At 44.6% G+C, this 22,116-nt stretch overlaps 1 long non-coding RNA gene across 1 annotated transcript in view; it reads right to left on the bottom strand.

Moving 5' to 3' along the window:
• Positions 1-21,138, bottom strand: part of LOC137504215 (uncharacterized) — a 34,556-nt gene extending 13,418 nt beyond the window's left edge. The window contains exons 1-2 of the long non-coding RNA XR_011019445.1: positions 21,014-21,138; positions 18,460-18,677 (exon numbers count right to left, since the gene is read on the bottom strand). This is a non-coding gene — a long non-coding RNA (uncharacterized lncRNA). The remainder of the gene's footprint in view (positions 1-18,459; positions 18,678-21,013) is intronic.
• Between the last annotated feature and the right edge of the window lie 978 nt (positions 21,139-22,116).

Consider the following 22,116-nt stretch of genomic DNA (forward strand, 5'->3'; position numbering starts at 1 on the left):
CAATGGCTGAATGGATTTGAATGAAATTTGGCACACACATGGTACATTACCTGGCATAACATATAGAATACTTTTTATCCCCATAAAAAGTGGGCAGAGACAAATACAAATTTCATCGGGAAAATGTAAACTGCCGTCATTCTTACACTGTTAATGGTAAGGTTCTCAAACTTTGCACAGTTGGTCACTGGGTGACTGGGATTAATATTCAGAAAAGTAGGTGCAGCCTACAAAAAATTGGCCTATTGATTTTCAAGGGGGATATTTAATTGCTGCCATTCTTGCACTGTTAATGGCATAAGCCTCAAACTTGGTACCGGTGGGGGTGGAGCCACAAATAGCCAATCAGATTTGTTTCATTTCAATGCAAATTATTGATGCCAAAAGCCGCATCTACACGCGTAGATGCGGCTCTGAACCGGTGGCTTGATTAGCCGCCGGATCGCCTCTTCTGCGTCCCCCGGATTCGATTCCCCGCTCGTCCCCGCCGGCGCCGCTTATCTTCCGCTCGATTCCCTGCCATTGTCCCCTCGCGTTGAGTGAGCAGGGAATCAGCGGAAGCAAGATCCGTCCTGTCGGATCTTATCAATCGAGCCGCATCAGCGGCTCGATTGATAAGGAGGATCGGAGCCGCAACTATGCGTGTAGATGCGGCTAAAGACCACAAAGCTAACAAACTTTGTCATTGAGTAATTATGTGTTAGGGTTAGAAAAAGTGGGTGGCGCCAACACCAGCCAAATGCATACCCGGGCAACGCCGGGCAATCAGCTAGTAATGGAAATATGGAGGGAAAGGTATATGCAAGCTTCCACCTTTATTTCTGTTTAAAAGAAACCTGAAGTGAGAGCGATATGGAGGCTGAATGTAGTTGCCCGGCTATCCTGCTGATCCTTAGCCTCTAATACTTTTAGCCATAATTATTTAGTATTTATATAGCACCAACATATTCCGCAGTGCTGTACAGAGTATATATTGTCTTGTTACTTAACTGCACCTCAGAGGGGCTCACAATCTAATCACTACCATAGTCATATGTCTAAAGCCGCATCTACACGAGTAGATGCGGCCGCGATGCTCCTTATCAATCGAGCCGCTGATGCGGCTCGATTGATAAGATCCGACAGGACGGATCTCCGCACCGCCGATTCCCTGCTCGATCCCCGCGAGGGGACAATGGCAGGGAATCGTGCGGGAGATAAGCGGCGCCGGCGGGGTCGAGCGGGCACGAGCGGGGAATCGAATGCGGCGCACGCGCGGCGAGCGGGGACGCGGCGGGCACGCGGAAGAGGCGATCCGGCGGCTAATCGAGCCGCCGGATCGCTACAATGTAGCATGGTGTAGATGGGGCTTATATATCATGTAATGGATATATGATAGTCTAGGGCCAATTAGGAGGAAGCCAGTTAATTTATCTATCTAACTTTTTGGGATGTGAACCGGAGTTCCCGGAGGAAACCAACGCATACATAGGTAGAACATACAAACTCTTTGCAGATACTGCCCTGGCTGGGATGTGAACCAAGAATCCAGTGCTGTAAGTCCGTGCTGCCCACCCTGAAAAAGCATGCAGATTAGATGTTGCTGATAATCTGTCAAGATTAGTTGCATGCTTGTTTCACTTTTGTGATTCAGACACTACTACAGCCAAAGACCAGCTGGTATTGTTTAAAAGGAAATAAATATGGCAGCCTCCGTACACATCTTACTTCAGTTCCCCTTTAAGGCCTTTTTTTGCACAGTAATTTGAACTGTGCATTTGTCTGGTAGTTCAGCCTTCCACTTGCTGGCCACATGTGGCTTTCTGGCTGCAATTTAATGCAGTTAGCGCCCGTTTCCACTTTGGCGATTTCGCCGGCGATTCTGCAGAGTTTCCCTGCACATGATTCGCACGGGGAAGCCATAGGGGATGACTGGGCCGCGGCAGAATCGCTTGCGGGAGTGATTTGGCCAGAACCCCCTGCAGAATTTGCGGCGAAGGCTGCGAATCCCATAGCCGTGCATGGCACGGCTCATGGGATTCGCCTGCGATCCCACCCACCCGGTCAGTGCCACCCGGCCGCACTAGTGAAAACGAGCCCTAAAATGTTAGCATTTGTATAACCCCATACCTTAACTATCAAGGGCCTGGGCCAGTGTATGGGAGAAGCTGATTTAAAGAGAACCAGGCAGCATTTTTAACCCCCAGGGAATCTCAACAACACCTTAAAAATGCATTTTAACTATGTGGCTCATTAATAAAAAAAAAATCAATTTTAACTCATCTTTTTACATTTCAAAGTTCAGTAGAGGCTCTATTCCCCTATTTCCGCTGGATTGCAGGACTCGAGGATATTGCACGCCGATGAGGACAGTTGTAATTAGTATTTATGACACAGTAGCCAGAGCAAACAAAAGCATTCATCTGCAGTGGGGCGGGGAAAGACAGGACGCTGTGCTTCAGAGAGGTCACAAATGCTTAACTTTACACCCTGATGCTGGCTAACGGCAGTGAGAAGGGGAGGGAACATGGCAGCTCTTACAGCTATATGAAAACTGCAGTAAAATAAAAAGAAAATAATCAAGGGCACTGCGGCAGATTGTCATTAAGATACATTGGGTGAAACATTCTAAGCCACTGATTTTAAACTTTGGTATTAGCTTAGATTTCTTTAACCCCCTTGGCCAGGGGGCAGCGCAGCAGTTTTAAAAAAAAAAAAAAAATTTTTAAATCATGTAGCGAGGCCATGGCGACGGGGCGGGATGACGTCACCGACGTCGGGATGTCATTGGGAGACCCGATCCACCCCTCGTCGCTGCCTGGCACTGATTGGCCAGGCAGCGCATTGGGGTCTGGGGGGGGGGGCGCGCGCCGCACCGGATAGCGGCGATCGGGCGCGCGGTGGCGGCGATCGGGGTGCTGGCGCAGCTAGCAAAGTGCTAGCTGCGTCCAGCAAAAAAAAAATTAAATCGGCCCAGCAGGGCCTGAGCGGCACCCTCCGGCGGCTCACCCCGTGTCACACACGGGGTTACCGCTAAGGAGGTTAAAGAGAATCTGTATTGTTAAAATCGAACAAAGTTAAACATACCAGTGCGTTATGGGAAATCTCCTATTACCCTTTGTACCAATTTCGCCGCTCCTCGCCGCATTAAAAGTGGTTAAAAACAGTTTTAAAAAGTTTGTTCGTAAACAAACAAAATGGCCACCAAAACAGGAAGTAGGTTGATGTACAGCATGTCCACACATAGAAAATACATCCATACACAAGCAGGCTGTATACACCCTTCCTTTTAAATCTCAAGAGATCATTTGTGTGTTTTTTTCCCCCTGCAGTTCTCATGCACTGAAGTTTCAGGCTGCTCGTTTCTTCCTGCAAACAGCTTTGCCTTTGTCTGTAATTCCTCATTATGTGAAAGCCTAGCCAGCTCAGAGGACGATTTATCCAGCTTGTAAAAGAGAAGAGAGAAGCTGCCCTAATCTAAATAATACACAGGCAGTGTGCAGAGGGGCCTGGAAGGGGGAGTTCATAGCAGAACCACAACACTGAAGAACTTGGCAGCCTTCCAGACACAGGCCGACAAGTCTGACAGGGGAAAGATACATTGATTTATTACAGAAACTGTGATAGCAGAAAGTGCTGCAGTAAGCCAGAACACATTAGAATAGCTTTTGGAACTTGTAGGATGATAAAAAACAGGATGCAATTTTTGTTACGGAGTCTCTTTAAGCCTCCCAGCCTTTTAAAGGCCTAAAAATTATTATTGCTTGGTCATCATTATAACAATACTACATACATTGCCTTGTGCAGGTTAACAATTATGGGGTCAGTTCAGGTGTCCTTTAAAGGATACATCAGGGGGAGGGGGGGGGGGGGGGAGTATCACTTACCTGGGGCTTCTTCCAGCCCCTAGAAGTCTGTTAGGCCACATGCCGTAGTTCTGCTTTCAGCCAGGCCTCCACTCTCCCCTCCATAAGATTGCAATCCGCAGCTGGATTGGGATCTTCTGCGCGGTCTGTGTTTTGGGATCTCTCTGTGCTTGCGCAGTTCAGAGAGAACTGAAGCACAGAGCAATCCCGGCGATGGGAGAGTGATCACGAGAGGTGCTCAGCGCACATGCACAGTGGACCCAGTCACAGGTCGTGATCTTCTGGAGGGGAGAAAGCAAAACTGTGTTGTGGGACCTAACAGACTTCTTGCAGGCATGGGCAAACTTGGCCCTCCAGCTGTTAAGGAACTACAAGTCCCACAATGCATTGCAGGAGTCTGACAGCCACAGTCATAACTCATAAAGGCAAATGCATTGTGGGGCTTGTAGTTCTGTAACAGCTGGAGGGCCGAGTTTGCCCATACCTGTTCTAGGGGCTGGAAGAAGCGCCAAGTGAGTGAAACTTTTTTTTTTTTCCCCTCCGGATGTATCCTTTAAAGTTTTTGGGTGGGAACTGCACAGATCCAGAATCGCCATTCAGAAAATCAATACCTAGATCTTCAGCATTGTGTCTTGGATTTGACCAGTTAGAGATACAGTAGTATCCCTGTGTACTTTTATTGCGTGTCTATGAAGATTCATTTTTGTAATTTCTGTGATGGAACGCTAGTGTCCCATCCCTTGCCCCGTCATTGCCCTATATTGTATAGGGTATGCCACATCACTGGAAGAGCAGCTTTGCAGTAAGTTAACCAGTCCGCAGGCTCCTGTGCATGCTAGGGCCCGGTGCCTATGAGTACAGTGGAGAAAACTGGTTTCTGAATGGCCTTTCAGGATGCCCTGATGAACCTGTTGTGTGTACTTCATAAGCAGAGGTGGTCAGTTGGATACAATACAAACAAATTGTATGGGTTCACATTTTCAGTTGCAGACCTAGTTACAGTGGTGTATTAATAGGGGATGCAGAGGTTGCGACCCTACCAGGGCCCTTGGGCCAGAAAGGCCCTCCCTCAACCGTACTATTAATTCTTTATTGGTCCTGTGCTGGTAATGATTATTCCTGTAGATGCTTTGAATAGTGGTAATCGTTAAAAAAAAACTGTTCCCCATCCAGTGCTTGCACCTCTGAAACTGTGGCTGTCCTTGGCAGGTTTTGGTGTGCCGTATCAGTTATGTATAGAGTGCTTGGGGGCGCCAAATGTAAAACTTGCTCTGGGGCCCAAAGCTCCTTACCTATGCCACTGGCTAGTTATAAACTTGCAAGTAAAGCTAACCATGTGGACATACTGTGAGCATAGGAGGATTTGTCCATGTATGGAGAGCTGAGGTGGATGCTGAAGGCTCCTGGTGAAACCATAGGAAGTTCCATCATCCACAAAGTACGGAGACGCATGATGGCTAACCTGGTACAATACTCTGATATCACCCTCAAACACCTTTGGACTGGGCAACTGGCACCTCATGCCTATGAGTACCTTTTGGGTTTAGATGTTCCTGAAGCTTATAGGTAATGGACAAATATTTATAAATGCACTGGTAACATGTTTGATGCAACTCAAATGACTATATTATAGACTGTCAAGCCCAATAAGGCTGGTTTCACACCAGGATGTTGCGTTTTAGGGGACGTTAAGGTCGCATAACGTGCCCCTAACGCAACGCCTGGTGCTCTCTGATGTGGACGTCAGAGTGAGCCGCGTTGTGCAGCTCACTCTGGCGTCCGTGATGCGCACTCTTGGACGCATGCGGCATCACGTGGTCCCGCCCGGCCAATCGCCGCACAGAGCGGCCGCTCCAGGAAGTAAACACTGCACGTCACTAAGTGCAGTGAATATTAATTAGCCATGTGCCTGGCCGCTCTCCTCTCCTCCCCTCCCCAACATTACTGAGCATGTGCAAGCAGTCTAATGCGGCTCTGCCGCGTGTAAAGTACTGCATGCAGTACGTTGTCATATGGCGCAGCGTTACAATGTAACGCAACGTGGGCACTGTGAAAAGCCCATTGATTTTTCATTACTGTGAGTTGGGCTGCGTTACAGGCTGCTCTAACGTGCGCCTGTAACGTCCCACTGTAAAACCAGCCTAATAGATCTGGGACAGTCAAAGTCCACGAGAAATGCATCTGATTGGCCAATTGTAAGCTGTATGCACATCGACCCTGGTTCAGTTCACTTTTTCACTTGCGCTTTCTCCTAGAGGATAATTTTTCAACTTTTTTTTTTATTATTATTACTTTTCAGCACTTTGCAGTTGATAAAGTACCAAAAGTAGGTGGGAAAGTACTATCAAAATTATTTTGAGTATTTTCCTGCTTCCTGGGGGCTTAAAAGGAATTTTATGGACAAGTTGTGAAAATATCACCTAGGAGTAAACTCAGGAGAAAAAGCTAATAGCGCATGAGCCATTGACCTGCATGCAATTCACTTTTTTTTCCCTGAGTTTTCTCCTAGGTGATATCTTCACAGCTTGTCAATAAAATGCCCTTTAACCAATTTACAAACAGAAAAAGATTCAAAATAATTTTTATAGTACTTTTTCACCTACTTTTGGTACTTTTTTTAATTGCAAAATTGCAAAAATCACTTTAAATAGAAGATAAAAAAAATGTATCTCCTAGGAGAAAACTTAGGAGAAAAAGTGAATTGCATATGGGCCTTTGTCTATTACGTTTGCATACAAGTTCAAATTATTAGCATCTAATGGACCGTCTCTTAAAAGTAAAGGAAATGGTATGGTGGTGGGGGGGGTTGCTGGTTTCACTTTGTAGGCACTGGAGGGCGCATTGCATTTTTGTGGGAAAGAAATGCAACTATTTCTGGACAGTTCAACAGGTTTTGCAGCAAGTCTGTTCAAGAAAATAGAATTCTGGTTCGATATCAAGGATGGTTAGGGGCTTACTATTATCCTCTATAATAATTTGTGAAGTACCAACACAGTACCTTACAAACAATTGGGGGGGGGAGATTATAAACCTTTAAAACTTAACTCAGGATGGTAAGAGGTACCTATTCCATTTACTGGTTCATCTCCACAAAGGCTCACATAAACTGCAATCTTACCATATTTTGTGTAATATGAGGTAACTAAAGTATTTGTTCAACGTACATTTATTTACTTTACCCTTCTGCTACATGGACTTTGGTAAGATTTGACAAAAAAAAGTTTGCCTCATCGATGGACACCTTAAGGAGTGAGGGAACACAGCAGTACCAGCAGTTGGTGATAAGAGATTCTAAATATTTGTAAATGAGTGTATGACCCATCATGGTGGGAAGAGGTGATAACTCAGAAGTTCAAGACTTAGGCATCCACTGATACATATATATTCAGGAACGCAGAGATGTAACTAGAAGTTCAAGATTTGGCATCCACCTATACATATATATGCAGGAACGCAGAGCTGTAACTAGATCTCCTTGGACCTACCAGTTCTGGTTCACCATGAGCTTGCTGGACAACCTGTAACCCTGGGTGTTACAAGTTCTACCGCATTGAGCCATATTAATTCATTCCATGCACTGTTGAGGATCAACAAATCTTAAACAGTCTGTATGCATTTCTGATTAGTTTGGCTTGGCTATGTAATATTAACAAGCTGACACATCATTGCATTCAAGTGGTTCTGGAGGGGCAACAGAGATGATTTGCATATTCAGCATTGATGCACTGTGGGAGTCTTCAAAGTTCATACCTTCTGTTTTAAAGGATACCTGAAGTGACATGAGATAGACATGGGTATGCACAGTGCCTAGCACACAAATAACTATGCTGTTCATTTTTTCCTTCTCTGCCTGAAAGAGTTAAATATCAGGTATGTACGGTAAGTGGCTGACTCAGTCCTGACTCAGACAGGAAGTGACTACAGTGTGACCTCGCTGATAAGAAATGCCAACTATAAAACACTTTCCTAGCAGAAAATGGCTTCTGAGAGCAGGAAAGAGATAAAAAGGGAAATTTCTTATCAGTGAGGGTCACACTGTAATCACTTCCTGTCTTAGTCAGGACTGAGTCAGTCACTTACATACCTGATATTTAACTCTTTGAGGCAGAGAAATAAAAAAGGAACACAGCATAGTTATTTGTGTGCTTGGCACTGTACATAAACATGTCTATCTCATCATGTCACATGTCACTTCGGGTATCCTTTAAGAAGGCAAACTTCTGTTTTGCTGAGCATAAAAATACTCCAAGGAACATGGCACCTGAACACGAGAGGGAGTACTGTTACCATGCCAAAGGAAAAGGAAATCAGTCTGGAGCTCAGAAAGAAGATAGTAGAGGCTCATGATAAAGGGGAAGGCTACACTGCCATTTCAAAGCATTTTACAGTGTTAAGAACTGCATCCTCAAGTACAAGGAGACCAATTCTGTAAGACGCAAACAAGGGCCGCCATCAAAAATTTTGAGGCTCCTCACACTTCTTCAAGCCTTGGCCCCCCTCCCTAGGTCCACCCACTGGTTGCTGTGCCTGCCCACTAGCTACCCCATGTCCATGGGCGAAGTGTGCTGCAGCAAAAAATGTTCATGGCTCCAACACTGAAGAAAGCGGCATGCACAGTATGATGTGGCAAAAAGTGGGCGTGACCATGGTATGTTGTGGGTGGAGCCAAATACTAGCAAAATACAGGTAGTCCCCAGTTAACAAATGAGATAGGGACTTGTAGGTCCCGTTCTTATCCTTTATCCATTCTCTTTTGTCCCCCTCTTTTCTTTCTGGTGCCCTCAGTATAGGTAGCCAGGTATAGGTTCCCCAGTATAGTATAGTAGCAGGCTCACTCATATGCTCACCACGTTCAAGCGCCGATGTCACTCTTCTTTCAGTGCTGGAACGCGGTGTGCTGGTTAGTGAGCCGCAGGCCCGCAGCCAGCACAGGCGGCCCTTCCAGCACTTTGGGGGGGGTGGCAAGGCCCCCAGAAACCCTGGGCCCCTCACTGCAGTGTCAGTTGTACCTCCCTGATGGCTGCTCTGATGCAAACCTGCCAATGGTTGTAAACGCAAGATTTCTAGATCTCTGGAGAGGAAAATAGAGATGTCAGCAAGGAGCCCCAGATATCTGCCAAGATGATAGTTGCTGTCCTGGCCTCTTCTGGAGTTGATTTTTCAAGGCACACAGTTGTAAGGGCTCTTTATCATGATGGACTTTAGGGCCGTTGTCCCACAAGAACCCCTTTACTTAAAGAGTGGCATATCACAGCCCAACTGAGGTTTGCTGTAAACATTTGATAGGTAAAGATGAGTTTTAGAAGTCTGTGCTTTGGTCTGATGAGACTAAACTAGAATGGTTTGGGCACATAGATGTCGTTTATGTTTGGGGAAGAAAGGGAGAGGCCTTTAACCATAGGAAAACAGTCCCCACAGTTAATGAGGAAGTCCAGCAAAAATAATGTAATGAAAAAAGTGCTTAATTTTTACAATAATTATGTATAAATGATTTAGTCAGTGTTTACTTATTGTAAAATCTTTCCTCTCCCTGATTTACATTTAGACATGTATCACATGGTGACATTTTACTGCTGGTAGGTGATTATGCGTTATGGGAAATCTCCTATTACCCTTTGTACCAATTTCGCCGCTCCTCGCCGCATTAAAAGTGGTTAAAAACAGTTTTAAAAAGTTTGTTCGTAAACAAACAAAATGGCCACCAAAACAGGAAGTAGGTTGATGTACAGCATGTCCACACATAGAAAATACATCCATACACAAGCAGGCTGTATACACCCTTCCTTTTAAATCTCAAGAGATCATTTGTGTGTTTTTTTCCCCCTGCAGTTCTCATGCACTGAAGTTTCAGGCTGCTCGTTTCTTCCTGCAAACAGCTTTGCCTTTGTCTGTAATTCCTCATTATGTGAAAGCCTAGCCAGCTCAGAGGACGATTTATCCAGCTTGTAAAAGAGAAGAGAGAAGCTGCCCTAATCTAAATAATACACAGGCAGTGTGCAGAGGGGCCTGGAAGGGGGAGTTCATAGCAGAACCACAACACTGAAGAACTTGGCAGCCTTCCAGACACAGGCCGACAAGTCTGACAGGGGAAAGATACATTGATTTATTACAGAAACTGTGATAGCAGAAAGTGCTGCAGTAAGCCAGAACACATTAGAATAGCTTTTGGAACTTGTAGGATGATAAAAAACAGGATGCAATTTTTGTTACGGAGTCTCTTTAAGCCTCCCAGCCTTTTAAAGGCCTAAAAATTATTATTGCTTGGCCATCATTATAACAATACTACATACATTGCCTTGTGCAGGTTAACAATTATGGGGTCAGTTCAGGTGTCCTTTAAAGGATACATCAGGGGGAGGGGGGGGGGGGGGGAGTATCACTTACCTGGGGCTTCTTCCAGCCCCTAGAAGTCTGTTAGGCCACATGCCGTAGTTCTGCTTTCAGCCAGGCCTCCACTCTCCCCTCCATAAGATTGCAATCCGCAGCTGGATTGGGATCTTCTGCGCGGTCTGTGTTTTGGGATCTCTCTGTGCTTGCGCAGTTCAGAGAGAACTGAAGCACAGAGCAATCCCGGCGATGGGAGAGTGATCACGAGAGGTGCTCAGCGCACATGCACAGTGGACCCAGTCACAGGTCGTGATCTTCTGGAGGGGAGAAAGCAAAACTGTGTTGTGGGACCTAACAGACTTCTTGCAGGCATGGGCAAACTTGGCCCTCCAGCTGTTAAGGAACTACAAGTCCCACAATGCATTGCAGGAGTCTGACAGCCACAGTCATAACTCATAAAGGCAAATGCATTGTGGGGCTTGTAGTTCTGTAACAGCTGGAGGGCCGAGTTTGCCCATACCTGTTCTAGGGGCTGGAAGAAGCGCCAAGTGAGTGAAACTTTTTTTTTTTTCCCCTCCGGATGTATCCTTTAAAGTTTTTGGGTGGGAACTGCACAGATCCAGAATCGCCATTCAGAAAATCAATACCTAGATCTTCAGCATTGTGTCTTGGATTTGACCAGTTAGAGATACAGTAGTATCCCTGTGTACTTTTATTGCGTGTCTATGAAGATTCATTTTTGTAATTTCTGTGATGGAACGCTAGTGTCCCATCCCTTGCCCCGTCATTGCCCTATATTGTATAGGGTATGCCACATCACTGGAAGAGCAGCTTTGCAGTAAGTTAACCAGTCCGCAGGCTCCTGTGCATGCTAGGGCCCGGTGCCTATGAGTACAGTGGAGAAAACTGGTTTCTGAATGGCCTTTCAGGATGCCCTGATGAACCTGTTGTGTGTACTTCATAAGCAGAGGTGGTCAGTTGGATACAATACAAACAAATTGTATGGGTTCACATTTTCAGTTGCAGACCTAGTTACAGTGGTGTATTAATAGGGGATGCAGAGGTTGCGACCCTACCAGGGCCCTTGGGCCAGAAAGGCCCTCCCTCAACCGTACTATTAATTCTTTATTGGTCCTGTGCTGGTAATGATTATTCCTGTAGATGCTTTGAATAGTGGTAATCGTTAAAAAAAAACTGTTCCCCATCCAGTGCTTGCACCTCTGAAACTGTGGCTGTCCTTGGCAGGTTTTGGTGTGCCGTATCAGTTATGTATAGAGTGCTTGGGGGCGCCAAATGTAAAACTTGCTCTGGGGCCCAAAGCTCCTTACCTATGCCACTGGCTAGTTATAAACTTGCAAGTAAAGCTAACCATGTGGACATACTGTGAGCATAGGAGGATTTGTCCATGTATGGAGAGCTGAGGTGGATGCTGAAGGCTCCTGGTGAAACCATAGGAAGTTCCATCATCCACAAAGTACGGAGACGCATGATGGCTAACCTGGTACAATACTCTGATATCACCCTCAAACACCTTTGGACTGGGCAACTGGCACCTCATGCCTATGAGTACCTTTTGGGTTTAGATGTTCCTGAAGCTTATAGGTAATGGACAAATATTTATAAATGCACTGGTAACATGTTTGATGCAACTCAAATGACTATATTATAGACTGTCAAGCCCAATAAGGCTGGTTTCACACCAGGATGTTGCGTTTTAGGGGACGTTAAGGTCGCATAACGTGCCCCTAACGCAACGCCTGGTGCTCTCTGATGTGGACGTCAGAGTGAGCCGCGTTGTGCAGCTCACTCTGGCGTCCGTGATGCGCACTCTTGGACGCATGCGGCATCACGTGGTCCCGCCCGGCCAATCGCCGCACAGAGCGGCCGCTCCAGGAAGTAAACACTGCACGTCACTAAGTGCAGTGAATATTAATTAGCCATGTGCCTGGCCGCTCTCCTCTCCTCCCCTCCCCAACATTACTGAGCATGTGCAAGCAGTCTAATGCGGCTCTGCCGCGTGTAAAGTACTGCATGCAGTACGTTGTCATATGGCGCAGCGTTACAATGTAACGCAACGTGGGCACTGTGAAAAGCCCATTGATTTTTCATTACTGTGAGTTGGGCTGCGTTACAGGCTGCTCTAACGTGCGCCTGTAACGTCCCACTGTAAAACCAGCCTAATAGATCTGGGACAGTCAAAGTCCACGAGAAATGCATCTGATTGGCCAATTGTAAGCTGTATGCACATCGACCCTGGTTCAGTTCACTTTTTCACTTGCGCTTTCTCCTAGAGGATAATTTTTCAACTTTTTTTTTTATTATTATTACTTTTCAGCACTTTGCAGTTGATAAAGTACCAAAAGTAGGTGGGAAAGTACTATCAAAATTATTTTGAGTATTTTCCTGCTTCCTGGGGGCTTAAAAGGAATTTTATGGACAAGTTGTGAAAATATCACCTAGGAGTAAACTCAGGAGAAAAAGCTAATAGCGCATGAGCCATTGACCTGCATGCAATTCACTTTTTTTTCCCTGAGTTTTCTCCTAGGTGATATCTTCACAGCTTGTCAATAAAATGCCCTTTAACCAATTTACAAACAGAAAAAGATTCAAAATAATTTTTATAGTACTTTTTCACCTACTTTTGGTACTTTTTTTAATTGCAAAATTGCAAAAATCACTTTAAATAGAAGATAAAAAAAATGTATCTCCTAGGAGAAAACTTAGGAGAAAAAGTGAATTGCATATGGGCCTTTGTCTATTACGTTTGCATACAAGTTCAAATTATTAGCATCTAATGGACCGTCTCTTAAAAGTAAAGGAAATGGTATGGTGGTGGGGGGGGTTGCTGGTTTCACTTTGTAGGCACTGGAGGGCGCATTGCATTTTTGTGGGAAAGAAATGCAACTATTTCTGGACAGTTCAACAGGTTTTGCAGCAAGTCTGTTCAAGAAAATAGAATTCTGGTTCGATATCAAGGATGGTTAGGGGCTTACTATTATCCTCTATAATAATTTGTGAAGTACCAACACAGTACCTTACAAACAATTGGGGGGGGGAGATTATAAACCTTTAAAACTTAACTCAGGATGGTAAGAGGTACCTATTCCATTTACTGGTTCATCTCCACAAAGGCTCACATAAACTGCAATCTTACCATATTTTGTGTAATATGAGGTAACTAAAGTATTTGTTCAACGTACATTTATTTACTTTACCCTTCTGCTACATGGACTTTGGTAAGATTTGACAAAAAAAAGTTTGCCTCATCGATGGACACCTTAAGGAGTGAGGGAACACAGCAGTACCAGCAGTTGGTGATAAGAGATTCTAAATATTTGTAAATGAGTGTATGACCCATCATGGTGGGAAGAGGTGATAACTCAGAAGTTCAAGACTTAGGCATCCACTGATACATATATATTCAGGAACGCAGAGATGTAACTAGAAGTTCAAGATTTGGCATCCACCTATACATATATATGCAGGAACGCAGAGCTGTAACTAGATCTCCTTGGACCTACCAGTTCTGGTTCACCATGAGCTTGCTGGACAACCTGTAACCCTGGGTGTTACAAGTTCTACCGCATTGAGCCATATTAATTCATTCCATGCACTGTTGAGGATCAACAAATCTTAAACAGTCTGTATGCATTTCTGATTAGTTTGGCTTGGCTATGTAATATTAACAAGCTGACACATCATTGCATTCAAGTGGTTCTGGAGGGGCAACAGAGATGATTTGCATATTCAGCATTGATGCACTGTGGGAGTCTTCAAAGTTCATACCTTCTGTTTTAAAGGATACCTGAAGTGACATGAGATAGACATGGGTATGCACAGTGCCTAGCACACAAATAACTATGCTGTTCATTTTTTCCTTCTCTGCCTGAAAGAGTTAAATATCAGGTATGTACGGTAAGTGGCTGACTCAGTCCTGACTCAGACAGGAAGTGACTACAGTGTGACCTCGCTGATAAGAAATGCCAACTATAAAATACTTTCCTAGCAGAAAATGGCTTCTGAGAGCAGGAAAGAGATAAAAAGGGAAATTTCTTATCAGTGAGGGTCACACTGTAATCACTTCCTGTCTTAGTCAGGACTGAGTCAGTCACTTACATACCTGATATTTAACTCTTTGAGGCAGAGAAATAAAAAAGGAACACAGCATAGTTATTTGTGTGCTTGGCACTGTACATAAACATGTCTATCTCATCATGTCACATGTCACTTCGGGTATCCTTTAAGAAGGCAAACTTCTGTTTTGCTGAGCATAAAAATACTCCAAGGAACATGGCACCTGAACACGAGAGGGAGTACTGTTACCATGCCAAAGGAAAAGGAAATCAGTCTGGAGCTCAGAAAGAAGATAGTAGAGGCTCATGATAAAGGGGAAGGCTACACTGCCATTTCAAAGCATTTTACAGTGTTAAGAACTGCATCCTCAAGTACAAGGAGACCAATTCTGTAAGACGCAAACAAGGGCCGCCATCAAAAATTTTGAGGCTCCTCACACTTCTTCAAGCCTTGGCCCCCCTCCCTAGGTCCACCCACTGGTTGCTGTGCCTGCCCACTAGCTACCCCATGTCCATGGGCGAAGTGTGCTGCAGCAAAAAATGTTCATGGCTCCAACACTGAAGAAAGCGGCATGCACAGTATGATGTGGCAAAAAGTGGGCGTGACCATGGTATGTTGTGGGTGGAGCCAAATACTAGCAAAATACAGGTAGTCCCCAGTTAACAAATGAGATAGGGACTTGTAGGTCCCGTTCTTATCCTTTATCCATTCTCTTTTGTCCCCCTCTTTTCTTTCTGGTGCCCTCAGTATAGGTAGCCAGGTATAGGTTCCCCAGTATAGTATAGTAGCAGGCTCACTCATATGCTCACCACGTTCAAGCGCCGATGTCACTCTTCTTTCAGTGCTGGAACGCGGTGTGCTGGTTAGTGAGCCGCAGGCCCGCAGCCAGCACAGGCGGCCCTTCCAGCACTTTGGGGGGGTGGCAGGGCCCCCAGAAACCCTGGGCCCCTCACTGCTGTGTCAGTTGTACCTCCCTGATGGCTGCTCTGATGCAAACCTGCCAATGGTTGTAAACGCAAGATTTCTAGATCTCTGGAAAGGAAAATAGAGATGTCAGCAAGGAGCCCCAGATATCTGCCAAGATGATAGTTGCTGTCCTGGCCTCTTCTGGAGTTGATTTTTCAAGGCACACAGTTGTAAGGGCTCTTTATCATGATGGACTTTAGGGCCGTTGTCCCACAAGAACCCCTTTACTTAAAGAGTGGCATATCACAGCCCAACTGAGGTTTGCTGTAAACATTTGATAGGTAAAGATGAGTTTTAGAAGTCTGTGCTTTGGTCTGATGAGACTAAACTAGAATGGTTTGGGCACATAGATGTCGTTTATGTTTGGGGAAGAAAGGGAGAGGCCTTTAACCATAGGAAAACAGTCCCCACAGTTAATGAGGAAGTCCAGCAAAAATAATGTAATGAAAAAAGTGCTTAATTTTTACAATAATTATGTATAAATGATTTAGTCAGTGTTTACTTATTGTAAAATCTTTCCTCTCCCTGATTTACATTTAGACATGTATCACATGGTGACATTTTACTGCTGGTAGGTGATGTCACTAGAATGAGATGCTGCTTGCTTTTTTGGCAGTTGGAAACAGCTGTTATTTCCCACAATGCAACAAGACTCCCACAGTGTGATGTCAGGACCTCAGAGCTGTGGGGCGCTGACATCACACTGTGGGAGGGGTTTCACCACAGAATCAGCCATACAGAGCCTCCTGATGATCCATTTGAGAAAAGGGATAGATTTCTCATGGGAAAGGGGGTATTAGCTACTGATTGCGATGAAGTTCAATTCTTGGTTACGATTTCTCTTTAACCACTTCAGCCTAACTGGACGAAAATTTTTGTCCAGTTAGGCTGCGCGCATTCCCGCGGGTCGCGCGCGCTCCCGCGACCCACCCCCCCGTGCGTGCTGCCGCTGGGGCCGTTAGCCCAGCGATCAATGAAAGGGATTATAAATCCCTTTCACTGATCGGACCCCCCCCGGAGAAAAGCCGACATCGTCTCTTCAGACGCTGCGGCTTTTCTAAGATCAAAAAGTTCCCCGTCTTCTTTCTTCTTCCTGGGAGCGAGATCGATCGCTCCCAGGACTTTTTGACTGTGGCCATCTTGTGGCCAAATAGCAAACTACACCAAAAAACACTTAGAATTCAATAAATACATTTTACAACATTTAAATTCCCCTGTTTACCTCCCACACCGAAAAATACCCACATACAAGTTTTAATAAAAATTAAAAAAAAAAATACAATAATAAAAAAAAAAAACATAAATAGTTACCTAAGGGTCTAAACTTTTTAAATAATTATGTCAAAGGAGTATATCAATATGATTCATTAAATTATGGGCTTCTAAATAGTGAGCAACGCAAATTGAAAAAATGCACCTTTATTTCCAAATAAAATATTGTCGCCATACATTGTGATAGGGACATAATTTTAACGGTGTAATACCCGGGACATATGGGCAAATACAATACGTGAGTTTTAATTATGGAGGCATGTATTATTTTAAAACTATAATGGCTGAAAACTGAGAAATAATGATTTTTTTTCCGTTTTTTTTCTTATTCTTCCTGTTAAAATGCATTTACAGTAAAGTGTCTCTTAGCAAAATGTACCACCCACAGAAAGCCTAATTGGTGGCGGAAAAAACAAGATATAGATCAATTCATTGTGATGAGTAGTGATAAAGTTATTGGCAAATGAATGGGAGGTGTAAGTTGCTCAGATGTAAAAAATTCTCAACCCTGTAGGCTGAAGTGGTTAAAGGCTACCAGAAACAAAGTCTATGGGAGAAACGGGGAGCTGGCATGTATGGTGAGTCGTCCTGATGTTCAAAACTCCCCCCCCCCTCCCTCCCATTCTCCTTTCTGCCAAACCCCCTCCTAATTGCCCTCTGGCACCCTCTTCCAGGTCGCTGGAGTCTGGCATCACTGCGCCGGCCTGCATGCGCACATCAGCCTACAGCCAACAACTGCAGCCAGGAGCATTCTGCTCATGTGCGTAACATGTGCAGAGCATTCCCAAGCGTCCTTGCATGATGTAGGACGCGCAGCCAGGCCAGCGCAGGTGCAGTGATGCCCTACTCCGGTGACCAGGACGAGGATCAGGGGGCTGAAAGGAGACAGCTCACCATACATGCCAGCTCCCCATTTCTCCTATATACTTTGGCTCTTGTATCCCTCCAACATGGTGGTAAGAGCATCATAATGTGGGGCTGTATTGCAGCCTCAGGCACAGGGTGCCTTTTTTCAGGTACATCATGAAAAAATAAAATTATGTTGACATTTTTGAGGGAGAATATGCAGAAATCTAGTCTAGACTTAGGTCATTGCTGGGCCTTCCAAGAAGACAATGACCCAAAGCATGCTTCAAAATTAGTCCAACAGTTCTTCAAGTATACCAAAACCAAGATTCTGGAGTGGCCCGTATAGAGCCCAGACCTCAATCCCACTGAGAATCAGTGGTGGGTCCTCAGAGTAAATGTCCATGCTCAGAAACCATGTAGTTTGGACCTGCTAGAACAGGTTTGAAGAATGGGCCAAAATTCTTCATGAGACCTGTGGCAAACTAGTAAAGAACTACTTTATGAGTGTGTTGGCTGGTATGGCTCAGAAATGGTACACTTTTGACTATTAATGGCCAGAGGGCTAGTAATTTTGGATGTCTCATTATTGCCCTTACTTGTTTCAACTCGGTGTATCAGTAAAATATCCTAATTAAACTTAGTGGACTTTTTTTATAGTGTATTTGTTTATGAAATAACTAACACTTATTGTTAATGGTAATTTTCATGGAGAAATCAAGAGTTTTGTCTAATTTCATAAGAGGGGGCTAATAATTTTGCCCTTAACTGTATATGGTCTTGTGTCCACTACTGTAGATAGTGGTAAAAGTCCAGAGTCAAACCAAGAATCGGAAGGAGGGGTAAAGGGGTTAAGGTGGCCCAAACAAAATTTTCTGATGCACTCTACCAATGCCCTTCTGGACCCATTCCAGCTCACATACAGGACAAACAGGTCCATAGAAGCCTCCACATACATCAGTGTGGCGTACATCTTGGAACACCTCGACAGACCTGACACCTACGTCAGGATCCCTTTTCTGGACTTTAGTTCTGCCTTTAGCACCCTTTGCCCGAAAATCTTTCATGCCAACCTTATACAACTTGGAGTCAACTGCACTCTATGTGCTTAGATTTTTGATTTCCTCACCAATTGGATGCACTTAGTCAAGCTTGGCAGCTGCTCCTCCCATAAGAACCACTAACACAGGCGCCCTGCAAGGGTGTGTACTGTCCCCATCTTGTTCTCCGTATACGGCACCTCATCTTCTGACTCTGTCAAGGTCATCAAATTTGTTGATGACCCCACCATCCTTGGCCTCGTTGATGGAAGTGGAGAGCAGCATACCGCAGCGAGATTGAGAGAATCTGCAAATTGTGCAAAGACAACAAACTTGTCCTAAATGCAGCAAAAACTGTTGAACTGACTGTGTACTTCAGAAGGCAACCCACCCACTCTCAAACCAGTCTCTTGTGAAAGCTCTGAGGTCAACAGGGTACCAAGTGTTCGGTTCTTAGGCACCACCATTACCAACAAATTAATATTGGGGAAAATACTACCAGAACCCAGAAAGTGGCTCTGAAAAGGTTGTTCTTCCTGCGAGAACTGAAAAAATGTGGAATGCTGTGAGAGCTGCTGACCAGCTTCTACATTGTCACTATCAGGCAGGGGTCACACTTGTCGGCTTTCGTGCACGTTTTCTGCACAGAAAAACTGTTTTCAACTGAGAACTCATGTTAATCAATGAGCTAGGTCACACTTGAATGTAGATTTTGCACGCAGAAAAAAAACTGACATCTTGCGCAATTTGTCAGTTTTCTCTATAAATTACATTAGCTGTTGTAAGGTAGAGGTCACATTTGTCTTTCAGTTTTCTGAAAAGTGTAGAAACTGAAAGACAAGTGTGACCCCTGCCTCAAATCTATCCTCTGCTGCTCCATTGTCTGGTATGCAGGTGAAACCGCAAGTGACAGGCACAAACCTCCAAAATTAATCAACCCAGCTGAGAGTATTATTGAGTCACCCTTGCCATCACTGGAACTACTCCAGTCATCTTGGCTGAGGACCAGGGCCAACAGAATAACCCACAATCCTCCCACTCCGGGAGTCATTACTTCAACCTTCCACCATCAGACTGCCATTACAGAACCATCCCCTCCAAAACCTCCAAGCACAGGAACACCACCTTCCCCCAGGCAGTTCTCCTGAACTCAAGTCCCTAACTAGCAAAATCCCATAGCCTCGCACATCTGCTTCTCCTGGTAACCTTTGCATCACTGAACCTAGACCCCAATGATTCTATGCCTGCCTATCCATATTGGTTAATTCTTGTCTGTAAAATGTGTTAGCTACTGTCTGCTAATTACATTATTGATGCAATCATGCAACACTCAGTCCTCCTGCAAGACAAGGATCTAGAAGTACCTGAAAATGTCTATTATACAGTTAATTTTATTCCAATTGGATTGACTGTTGTAAAAAAAGAGTGTACAAAAAGGTGAAGACAAAGGGGTGCTCTATATACACAGTGAGTCCATAGAGCATCAGAGGACATTGACGGCAGTCTACAGACCAACCATCCAAGTTCTCCTTTCTGACATTAGTCGCCCCTCATTTTCTATACAAATATATGGTTACAGACCCCTTGTCTTTTTCTTTAGGGGGATCTAGAGGAGCATTGACTACAGGGGGACACCTCCCATACTCATTCCCACATACATTGGGAGGGATAGCTGCACCCCACCTGTGCCCAGTTATATGGTAGGTGAGGAGGACAAGCGAGGAACCTTGCCCAATTTATGTGGTAGGATTAGGGCTATAATGTGTATTTTTAACCCTATTTACTAGAATAAAACTGTCAGTATACTAGACATTTGCAGATACTTCTAGGGCCTTGTCTTGCAGGACCGAGGGAGCTAGTCTACTTTAGGGGACCCACCGTAAATCCCCATAGAGAATTGGAGCTGTGCTGAAAACGGAACAAATTTCCGCTTTCAGCTCTTTTAAAACCCCACAAGTTATACATGTATGGAAAGCTCAGAATCTGCTCTAACGAATGATGCCACTTTCGGTGAGAAGAAACTGAAACTCACCGTGAACGAGGCGCCGAAAGGCCGCAATCGCGGCTCCGTCGGCCATCTTACATCTGTGCTGGCTCATATTGTTCTCCCTCCTCATTGGAGGGATTGTTAGCTGGGGGCGTGCCAGAGAAAACAAAAAAAACCCGTCAGTAGCTAGTTCTGCGTTGGTCTTGTCCGGGGAGAAGGGAGAGCAGTTTCTGGCACGCCCCCAGCTAACAATCCCTCCAATGAGGAGGGAGAAAAATATGAGCAGCACAGAAGTAAGATGGCCGACGGAGCCGCGATCGCGGCCGTTCCGGCGCTTCCTACATGGTGAGTTGCACCTTTTGCTCACCGAAAGTAGCATAATTCGTTAGAGCAGATTCTAACCTTTCCAAAGATATATAGCTTGTGGGGGTTTAAAAGAGCTGAAAGCGGAAAATTTGTTCCGTTTTCAGCACAGCTCCAATTCTCTATGGGGATTTACGGTGGGTCCCCTAAAGTAGACTAGCTCCGGACCGAGTGTTGCATCACTATATTTCCTGTATGATGATAGTAGCAAAAAAGTTTCTGTACCGTGTTAGCCAAACAAATTATATAGGTAGAAAAAAAAAACAACAACAACGTTTTGTAAGAAATAATACCTTTTAATGGCTAACTAATAGAGTTAAGTGATGCAAGCTTTCTGGGATCTAGTCCCCTTCTTCAGGCATATTTCCAGATGTAAGCTGAAGTAAAACACTGATGCAGATAAATGGTAAACACGAAGATGACAGTTGTGTTGGTTACTGTTTATCCGTTAGGTGTCAGGTGATCAGCAGGCTGGAGCCAGTGAGTTGGTGCAACCATACATGAAATCCAGCAGGTTTCTGAAGATCATGAAGCCAAATCAATCATGTTACATAAGGTGTCATGAATCCTGTTCCACAATTTAAACCTTCTGTTAATGTCACAATTCACAAGAATGAAACATCACCGCTTTAAAATTAATGAGGGTAAAATGGACACACCAGTGGGCCAACACTTCTGTGAACCAGGACACAGCATGCAAGATCTAAAAGTACTTGTTCTTAAAGTGACTCTGTAACAAAAATTACAACGTTTTTTTCTACCATCATACAAGTTCCTAAACCTATTCTAATCTGTTCTGGCTCACTGCAGCACTTTGTACTATCACGGTCTCTGTAATAAATCAATGTATCTTTCCCCTGTCAGACTTGTCGGCCTGTGTCTGGAAGGCAGCTAACTCTTCCGTGCTGGTCTGTTCCTCTATGCACACTCCAGTGTGTGTTTTATTTACATAAGCCAGCAGCTTCTCTGCTATCTTATCAGTGATAGAAGAGAGCTGGATAAAAACCCTCCTCTGCTAGGCTGTGAAAGTAGCTGGCTGACACATACTGAAGAATTACAAACACAGGCACAGGCAGAGCTGTCTGCAGGAAGCCTGTAATGTTCAGTACATGAGAGAAGAAGGGGACAGAAGGTAAACACACAAATGATCTTTTGAGATTCAAAAGGAAAGCTGTATACAGCCTGCTTGTGTATGGATGTATTTTCTATGTGTGGACATATTGTACATCAATCTACTTCCTGTTTTGGTGGCCATTTTGTTTGTTTATAAACAAACTATTTAAAACTGTTTTTGACTACTTTTAATGCGGCGGGGAGCGGCGAAATTGTGACAGAGGGTAATAGGAGATGTCCCCTAACACACTGGTATGTTTACTTTTGTGCGATTTTAACAATA

Source organism: Hyperolius riggenbachi, chromosome 4 (assembly GCF_040937935.1).
Source record: "Hyperolius riggenbachi isolate aHypRig1 chromosome 4, aHypRig1.pri, whole genome shotgun sequence".
Classification (NCBI taxonomy): domain Eukaryota; kingdom Metazoa; phylum Chordata; class Amphibia; order Anura; family Hyperoliidae; genus Hyperolius; species Hyperolius riggenbachi.